The sequence below is a fragment of the Phyllostomus hastatus genome, unplaced genomic scaffold (assembly GCF_019186645.2).
Source record: "Phyllostomus hastatus isolate PE091 unplaced genomic scaffold, TTU_PhHast_1.1 phas_contig_159, whole genome shotgun sequence".
Taxonomy (NCBI): domain Eukaryota; kingdom Metazoa; phylum Chordata; class Mammalia; order Chiroptera; family Phyllostomidae; genus Phyllostomus; species Phyllostomus hastatus.
The window spans coordinates 27,724,412-27,734,266 of NW_025333640.1; the positions used below are offsets into that span (position 1 = coordinate 27,724,412).

General features: G+C 40.8%; 2 pseudogenes; both read right to left on the minus strand.

The window, feature by feature from the left end:
• Positions 1–456: 456 nt before the first annotated feature.
• Positions 457–985, minus strand: LOC123813977 (annotated as a pseudogene).
• A 1,680-nt stretch (positions 986–2,665) lies between these two features.
• On the minus strand, positions 2,666–3,071 carry LOC123813979 (annotated as a pseudogene).
• Positions 3,072–9,855: the final 6,784 nt, after the last annotated feature.

The window sequence follows — 9,855 nt, forward strand, 5'->3', positions numbered from 1 at the left end:
AATGTGTATCTTCTATTTTATGTCCTGATCGCTGTGGCTAGAAGTTTACTGATTTAATGAGTTTTCTCAAAGAACAAGCTAGCTCTTGATTTCATTGATTTTGTTCATTGTTTTTATTTTTTATTTAATTGATTTCCCTTCTGAGCTTTATTGTTTACTCTCTTCTGCTTATTTGGGGTATAATTTGCTCTGGTTTTGCTAGTTTCTTAAACTGGAAACTAAAGTAAATAATGTGGGACCTCTCTCATTTTCTTTCTCCTTTCTTCTTTCTTTTTTCTTTCTTGCTCTCTTTCTTTCTTTCCTGCAGAAAGCCTTATTGTTTCCATTTGGTCCAACGCACAGGAGAGGGCTCCAGGGTGGTTAAATGTCAGCCTAGTGGTTGCAGGGAGAGGCTCAGGCAGAAGCCAGACATGGGGGGATGGAGAGGAGCCCCTCAAAGCCTCTGGGCTCCAAAGTCTACTGGTCTTGCTTGAGGGTGAGCCTTTGGAAGAGGTACTTGCCCCGCCCAGCCTGGGGCCGCCAGCCTGTAGAGGTGGGTCGGCTGGTCTCCCATCTGCTTGATGAGTTTCACCTCCTCACCCAGGAAGTGGTTCTCCAGGAAGTCACAGCCGAGGGTCTGTGCGGGCAGAACCCAGAGCCTGCAGACCCAAAAGGGCCTGGTTCAGGTGCTTCTTCAAGGCTAAGGCGGCTTCCATGACATCCTGAGTTTGACCCCACTCATCATGGGAAGGCTTCTGGATGTCCTGGAAGAGAACATGGCCCGCATGCTGGTTTTGCACCAGCAGGAGATGCTAGGCCCCTTGCACCTCTCCTCCGCCAACTCGCAGAAGGAGCGGCCCACTCCCTGCAGAGCCCCATCGACACGATGGAAACAGAAGCCCACAGAGAGGTAGGTGTAGGAGGCCCGCAGGTGCAGGGTGGCTGGGCAGTTGACGGTGGCCTTCACGTCGCCGGTGGAGTAATTCTGATGAATTTGGGAGCTCATGGTTGTTCGGCAATAAGGAATTAAGGTCAAAAACTGGTGTTGGCTGGTCTCGGAGGCTGAGGATGGCTGAGGTGGTTCCTCCCGTAGTGAGTGGAAAAGAGGTTGGAGGGCGGTGGGAGGCTGGAAGCAGGTCCCTGGGTCTGTCCCATCCAAACAGCGTTGAAGCAAGAGACGGATCCAGGGGAGCGCCGAGGGCGCTGCCCCCCACTTTCTCCTGCAGGAGTTTAGTGCTTTACCTTTTCTGCTCCGTGCTGCTTTAGCCACGTCTGACAAAGTTGGAAATGTGTTTTCAGTTTCATTCTGTTCAAAATATTTTCTGATTTCCCCTCGGAGGTCTTCTTTGACTCGCAGGTTATTTAAAGTGGTTTATATAGTTCCTAAATACTTAGGGTTTGGGGGCAGGGAGACCTTTCTGTTGTTGATTCTAATTCAGTTCCATTGTACAGTAAATATAATGTGTATGAATTGATTTTTTTAAACATTTTTGAAGATTTTTTATGGTCAGGACAATGGTGAGTCTTGGTACGAGTTCTGGGTACAATCGAAAGAACTTACATTTTGCTGTTGTTGGGTGGAGTGTCTGTAATTGTTGAGTGGGTCTGTTTGGTAGACAGTGTTCATTCTTCTGTCTCTTGTCTCCTTGTTGGGGTTCTGTCTGCATGTTCTCTCAGTTATTGAGAAACAGAGGGACGTCAACATCTCTGACTACAGTACGGATTTTTCTATTTCTTCTCTCAGTTCCATCAGCCTTTGTTCTGTATATATTCAAGCTCGCTTGATTGGTTGCATGAGCATTTAGGGTGGTCACATCTTCCTGATGAATTAATTGCCCCTTTTGTCTTTGTAAAGTGCCCCTTATCCTTGGTAATAATTTTTGTTCAAAATCTACTTTATTATTAATGCAACCACCCTTTCTTCTGATGAGTGTTAACAGATTTTTTCAATTTTTATTTCTGTTTTTATATTTAAAGTGCATTTATTGTAGGCTGCATATAATTGAGTTTTGCTTATTTTTGTCCATACAACAATTTATAGCTTTTAATTGAGGTGTTTAGACTCTTTATATTTGATGTGATTACTGATCCAGTTGGGTTTAAAATCCATCACCTTATTGTTTTTTATTTGTTCCATTTATCGTTTATTCCCTTTTCAGCCTTTTTCTCTTCTTTTAGATTTTATTTATTCCATTCTCTGCTTTGGCATGAGTTTTTCTTTTTTGTGTGCTTACATTAGAGTTTGCAGTATCTTTAGGTCACCAGAGTGCATCTTCAGTTAATAGTATGCCACTTCATGTATAATAGAAGAAACTTAACAGTGTACTTTCATTTCTCCCTCCCAGACCTTGTACATATGCTTCCCATATGTTATAAACTTCAATGGTTATTATTATTTTTTTCTTTAGAAAGATATTTACCTTTTAGAAAGATTTAAAAATAAAAATAAAAGTCTTTTATATTTACACACACATTTACCATTTCTGGTGCTCTTCATACCTTAGTATAGAATTTTCCCGAAGAACGTGTGTTATGAGTTCTTACAGTAAGTGTCTAATTCTGATGATTTTATTTTCAGCTTTGGTATGTGTGAAAAAGTTTTCATTTTGCCTTTTTTTAAAGAGAAGTCCGCACGTTTATGGATACAGGGAGGGGGAACCCAAACAGAACAAGGAGTTGAGGAGAGCTACTCCTCAATGCTGGCCCGCCTGTGCTTCACTGGCTTGCAGGTGATGGAGAACTCGTGCAGTAGTAGCCAGTTATCTCAGGCTTGATTTCCAAAGGTCAAAGGCCTTGCTATTGTAGATGCCCACCATGCTGTCCACTATCTCCCAAAGGATGATCACGTCCCACAGGTGTGTCTTCACCACCTTGGGCTTCTCCACAGTGGCATGGGGAGCCTTCTTCTCAGGTGCACAGACACTCAGCAGAGAGCGCCGTTTCCTCCGCAGGCCTGGGCTCAGCTGCCACTGCTGCCGTGCGCTGTACACTTGCTGCTCACGGGCACTCGAGCAGGTAGTTGGTGGAGATCCCAGCTGGGGTAGGTGAGCTTGCAGAAGGTCCGCTTCTTTCTTCTGCTCCACTTCCACCATCCGGTGGGGTCTTTGGAAAGGACCACCCCTTGCTTTTGGTTTTTGAGAGACATTTTTGCTGGGTATATAATTTTAAGTTTAGAGGGATTTCTTTTCCCCCAGTACTTTAAAGGTACTGCTCCATTGTCTCAATTGTTTTTTTTTTCAATGAGAACTCGCTCTCATTCTTATTTTGTTCCTTTGTATATAATGTGCCTTTCCCCCCAACCCCAATTGCTTGTCACATTTTTCCTTTGTTGGTAGATTTAAGCCCCTTAATTTTAATATACCTGTATCTTCTTGTTTCTTGTGCTTGTTTGTTGAGTTCTTGAATTAGTGGGTTTATAGATTTCATCAAATTTGGATTTTTTTTATTAGCTCTTCAATTATTTTCTCCTCCTTTGGGGACTTTAATTATGTATAATAGGTCACGTGGAAGTGTTCCACAGGTCATTGAAGCTTTCTTAATGTTTTTTCTTTGTTCTCTCTGTATTTTATTTTACATAGTTTCTATATCTTTAAGTTCACTAATCTTTCATTCTCCAATGTCTGACCTGCTGTTTAACCTATACCACTTACATATATTTAACTTCAAGCATGCTTTCCTTTTATCTCAAAGAGTTAGATTTGGATCTTTTAAAAGTCTTTTCAGGTCTGTATCTGCCTGTTCAATCTTTCTGCTACATTCCTGGATATGTGGAATACAGTTAAAATAATTGTATTAACGTCCTTGTCTGACAATTCTATTATCTATGCCAATTGCGGGACTGTGTCTATTCATTGATTTTTTTCTCTTTATTGTAGTTTATATTTTCCTACTTCTTTGCATGTTTGATAATTTTTATTAAATTCCAAAGATTTTGATTTTTATCTTATTAAATACGTATTATTATATCCCTGTAAATATTCTTGAGCTCTGCTCTGCAGTGCAGTTGAATGCCTTGGTAACAGATTGATCTCCTAAGCCTACTGTTAAGGCCTTATCAGGTGAAACCAGGATCACCTTTAATCTAAAGGCTAATTTTCTCCACTACTGAGGCGATGCCATTGTACAGGTGCTCTGCCCAATTTTCCTTGAATTATTAGGTTTTCCCCTCTGGCTTATCGGAACATGAAATGTCCTTGCACCTGTCTGAAGTCTGAGTATCTGCTCTTCCCAGGTGGTTCTTTTCCTTTCCTTGGTTGGTTTCTCTACAGTCATATGTGCTTCTCCCTACTCAGCTGGAAACGCAAAGGGGATCCTGCGTGGGTCACCGCAGCTCTTATTCTGCGCAGCTGCCTTCTCTCAGGACTCTGCGTTTTGAACTCCAGTTCTTGGCCTCCCTAGACTTCATGTGTCTCTTCTCAGCTCAAGGTCACTGCCTTGTTCTATTTGGGTTCCCCCGCCCTGTACTGCAGCCTGGAAAATCTGGGCTGTGAGCTCAGACAGTCAGATGGTTCACCTTGTCTGTTTTCCCTCTCTCAGGGATCAACATCCTCTGCTTAGTCAGTTGATGTGCAACGCCTAAAAGCCTGGTCCAGTTTTTTCGCTCTCGTTGTTATAATATTCTAATGAGGACAGTTCAGTTTTTTCAGGTGGGGTGGTAAAGTTGGTCCTTGCTATTCCATCTTGGCTAGAAGCAAAAGTCTAACAATATCGTGTGTGTGTGTGTGTGTGTGTGTGTGTGTGTGAGAGAGAGAGAGAGAGAGAGAGAGAAGGTTTTTAATAACTGACTCAACTTCTTTAAAACTGTTGGATCTAACAGGCCCCGCCACCAAATCAGTGGGGGATTCGTAGCTTCATGTAATCTGTACCCTCACAAAGTAGCTGGGAAGAGTGTATTTCAGTGATTTTCCATGTTTGCCCTTCATCGTGAGCAGTGATCCTAACTACCTCTCCCGTTCACATATCAAGGCCATTGAGCTCTGCCCACCACCCTTTGTTCCCAGAGCCACACCCAGGCCTTCTTCTGGGCTCTCCATTACCCTGGGGAACCCCGGGGAACCCCGACTCTCAGAATGTGTTTTTCTCTCTGCTCCAATAGCAAGTTACTTCTTTAGTTTGTGCTAGGCAATGTATTAAATTTATTTAGAAAACACACACAAAAAAGCCTTCTTCTACTTTTTTTTCCTTCGCCTGGAGGGTAACACCTGGTTGTGTATTCTAAATATGAAGGTGGGGAAATCGGCAGCAAGACTCCAGTAAATGCTGCTGTTCTCAGCCCTGCACTGTACCCCGCTGCCCATCACACCTGGCATCCTCGGGCCTGCAGCCCCGCCCCTCCCGAGCTCTGAAAGGCAGAATAGCTCCCTCTTGAGCGGCAGCCTCTTCTTACTTATCCTGGGTTTTGTCTTGTCCTGGTCTGCTTCACTCCTCCACTCACTTTTTCACCTTCCAGAACTGTGTTGAAATAGTTCATCCACTGACAAACTCCCTCATGCTCTTCTCACTGCAGTTTTTGACCCTCCCCTCTTTTAACTGGTATATCCCCATTTTGATGGGATCTGGGGAGAGTGAGGAGAGACATTCATATGCTCAGTCTGTAACCTTGACCGGGCACCCAGCTGGCTGGAAAATAGCGGTCTTCTTACTTGTTTATATTCATCTTTCTTCAAGGTATGTATAGCTCACATTTATTTCACTGTTTAATATGAAAAGTGTTTTGGGTCTTTATTTACAAGTTTGGTGATATTTTGTGACCAGAAATATGCTGTAGGAACTTAATTCTTGCTTACATCTAATTAATCGATGGGAAAATTGACTTCTTTATACACTGTTTCACTGAAAGTCATGGTTTCCAAGAACCTATCAATGATGGTGAGGACTTACTGTGTATTGTAAAGTGATTAACACAACCATACTTCTATCACTTCACATAATGACCTTTATTTTTTGTGGTGTCATGAGCAAAATTGTATTTCCAAATGTATTGATGATAAGTTTCACAAAAAAATGTATATTGTTTACTTAGGTTGTATTGTTTTTTCAAGCTTTCTTCCATGATATTTATTCTTAGTTACTATGTAGATGTAAATACCTGTGGTTTAAGTCATGAAATCATGTGAAATAGAATTATAATTCTATACTTAATTTTAATTCTATTCCACTTATATTTAATTTATTCATAATTCATTGTAATTATTGGGCTACATATAGCTAATTATAAAACAACTATGAGAGACTACATATTAATGATACCTTATTTGTTATACTTTGTGCATTATATCTACTTCTTCAGCTGAATACAATTTTGTTGCTAGGTGTAAATTCCCTAAAAGCAGCATTACCCATTAGCAGATGGTATTTGCTGAGTTTCCTTACCAATAGCTGGCCTTTCCTAAATCTCTACAGTCGGTCTGGAATCATGTCGGAACCGTGATGGAATGATGAAATCATGTCTGAATCAGATGGATTCTCTCTGCAACTGGGCAGAGAGAATCCATTCCCTGCCCCTGGGCACAGTGACGGGGGCTGTGATGGCCACGGTCACCTAACCTCTTGTGCAGCCAGCCCTGCATCTCACAGTGTGTTTGAGTCCCCAAGATTCTGCTGATGAGCCATTGAACATCCCGGGCTCTGCACATGGGCTAGAGCTGGTGTCAGTGGGAGAGAGGTTGGGATGGGGATCCCTGGGTGTCTGGCAACAGGAATCCCTCATGTAGATTTCCTGTGACGGCTGGCCGTTGTGTCTGTTGGAATTGTCTGGTCGATTCACACTTATTGCTTTTTTAAAAAATAGCCTCATTTAATCGCCATGACTTAAAATGTTATTTTTATAGTACCCACTAGAGTTTTTCCTTAGTAAATGTCAATTTCTTATAATACCTGAATCAGCTGCAGTGTGTAATTTGCTAATATGTTTTCCTTCGATGGAACTGGACGGGTGAGCTAATGGACTGAGGGTGTGCAGAAATGGGACTTAATTATAAAATAATGGAAAACAGTTGGCATCCTGAAATGACCTCATAAACAGAGCGATCACAACTGAGATGATTCAATAATTAATGATTACATCAATTAAATTAACTCATTTGTATCTCAACCCTATGTAAATGATGTGAGAAACTACAATACCTTAACCATGTAAACAATTAATAAAATGTGGAAGACATTATAAATTCACAGAATTGAAAGCCCACACAGCTATAGAATTAATTACATTTGTGTGCATTAGGTGTTTTGGAAACTAAGCATTAATTTTCTGGCTTTGACTCATATCAAGACCACCCTGTAGGAAAGTTTAATTCCTGGATGAGTGAGTATCTATTTATCATTTAACTACATGTTTGGCAACCAATCCGTAAAAACAACATATGCAAATGAATGTTTACTGATGATTGAATGAAAACATGCTCTATTTCTAAATGTACTTAATTCAAGCATAATGTAAAAATGCTGACTTATTTATTCAAAACAGGCTACCTTAATGAAGCTACAGAACTAATCCTCAGAAATACTAAGCTGTGTACAATTGTGGCAATTTGACGATCTGGCAAAACATTTCTTTAAAATATAAAATAAAATATAAAAGATTAATTCAGTATGAAGCTAGTTAGATCAAACCTAAATATATGATCATTTAAACATTTTCAAATATATATTTAAAATATTATTTATCTTATAAATAATTGCCCTGCAAAAATGGTGTGTTATGAAAACCTTTATCGTGTAGTTAAAACTGTGGATTTGCAATAGTTTTGTGGTTATTTGATCTGGAAGGGGAGAGAGGTATTTGTGAAGGAATGTTCTGACAGACTAAAGCAAAAATTTAGTCATTAAATTTTAGGGCCAAAGAAACTATTACATCTGAGGCAACTATATACCTGACTTGATAGAATGTGATATAATTAAAAAATTATCTATGTGGTGTGGTTTGAGACCACAGATTCTGCTTCATTTTAAAATTCATGGATAGCATGTATCCTATTTATTTTCAAAATGAGCGGTTTGCTTATAAAGAAGTTTTTCAGGTCTTGGTTGGAAATATGTCTGAATTTTATGTCCTACCCAAGGGCCTGAAGTTCTGCAAACATTTTCATTTATTAAATGTTGTAAACACCTGGGCATTTTGTAGACATTACAGATATTTTTACATGCATAAATTTAGAATAAATGTTGGATATAAGAGAAAGCTTTCTAACTTTAAAGTCTACTTGTATGTCATAAAACCATAGGTTCTCCAAGATCCAACCTTTTGGGTGTTCTGGTTTGTTTACCTTACATAAATGTGATTTTTCTAGTTAAAATAGCTGAAATGCATATTCTCAAATATTAACTAGTTCTTGAAATACATTCGGATAGATAGAAATGTAAATGAACCACGATGTCAGGATTCCTTATTCTTTAAAACAGATGATTATTTCTTTCCTTTTTGGTAAGGGAATGGAGAATTGTGGGTTTATTTTTGGGAGCATGAATCCAAAACATATGGAGCCAGACTTTATTTTCCTATGAAAAATAATTCTCTCCTAATCACCATGTGTGCGTTGTTTATTGCTTTTAAAGAGTAGCTCAGCATGATTAATATGCACCTGAGGAGGAACGGCTGTATTTTCATCCTGAACAAGGCAGGGGCTCTGCCTGGGAGACCAGCCCCAAGGCCCGCGCCGCACATGGGGGCAGGCCTGAGGTACAGTCTGCGCTCACGGTCAGGAAAAGGAGCTTTTTAAAATGCGTTGATCTTGTGAGGTATGGATATTGAGTTGGTATATCCTCAGGGGGAAGATGAGATCACATTTCTGACATTCAGTGTTGCATTCTGTAGGCGTGTAATCCAGCCTTATCTCATTTCTCTAGAAACCAGCATTTTTCTCTTCTTTCATGCCTTCTGGGATGTAACGCATTTCTCAGTTCCGTTTGCGCTGTTCTATTTGTGTAAACGTATGGCTATTTTTTTTTCATATAGGTTCTTCTAAGAGCTTTCTCTGTTCAACACCTGTGTGACATTTCCTTCTAGTCGTTGAATTCATTTGATCAGTTATTTTTGTGACATGAAGTTTCTGGTGTGAAAAGCCAGTACAGAGAGCATATCTGAACCCTTTATGTGCAACAATAAGTGTTTTGCATATATCATCTCACTTAATCATTGTAGCAAAATCCTACAATGGAAAAAAAGACATTTTCCATAAGGAACAAAACCTCAGTGAGCCGAAGAAATTTCTCATGGTCACATAGCTTGTCAATGACCGAGCCATGGTACAAATACAGGCTCAGTCAGTTCTCTGCGGTGGTTCCGAAAGCTGGGATTATTGTTTTGTCCTAAACGCAGATGTCCCCGCAATGTGCTCCTCTTCTCATTACCGGTGAGACCACACCTGTCTGCATGTGCACCGCTGAGAGTTCCCAGGACCTTCTTTCATCGTCTGTTTTTAGGCCTGGAGCTCATTGCATAGATAACTTCTTGGACTTCTTAGAACAGACAATTCAACCTGTTCCTCTGAGTTGTCCTCATTTCCACTGATTCCTTCCTTCCCCCTACCTCCTGCACCTCCTTCTGCGATAACACCCTGTGCTTCGTCGCCACCTCTGGTTCGACGTTCCTCTCGTTGACTACATCCTGTCCATTAGTTGTATGTGCTTCATAACGATGTCATCACAAACTTAGCAGCTTAAAACCCGACTTGTTCTATCTCATAGTTCCAGTGAATTAGGAGCACAGGGTGAGCTTCAGGGCCCCTCTGCACTGCTCTGAAGGTGGCGGCGGGGGCTGCAGTCCCCACAAAGGGGAAGGATCCACTTTCAAGCTCCTGTGATTGTTGGCAGCTTTCAGTTTCTCACAGGCTGTGGAACTGACGGTTTCTTCTTGTGCATTGGCCAGAAGCCCCC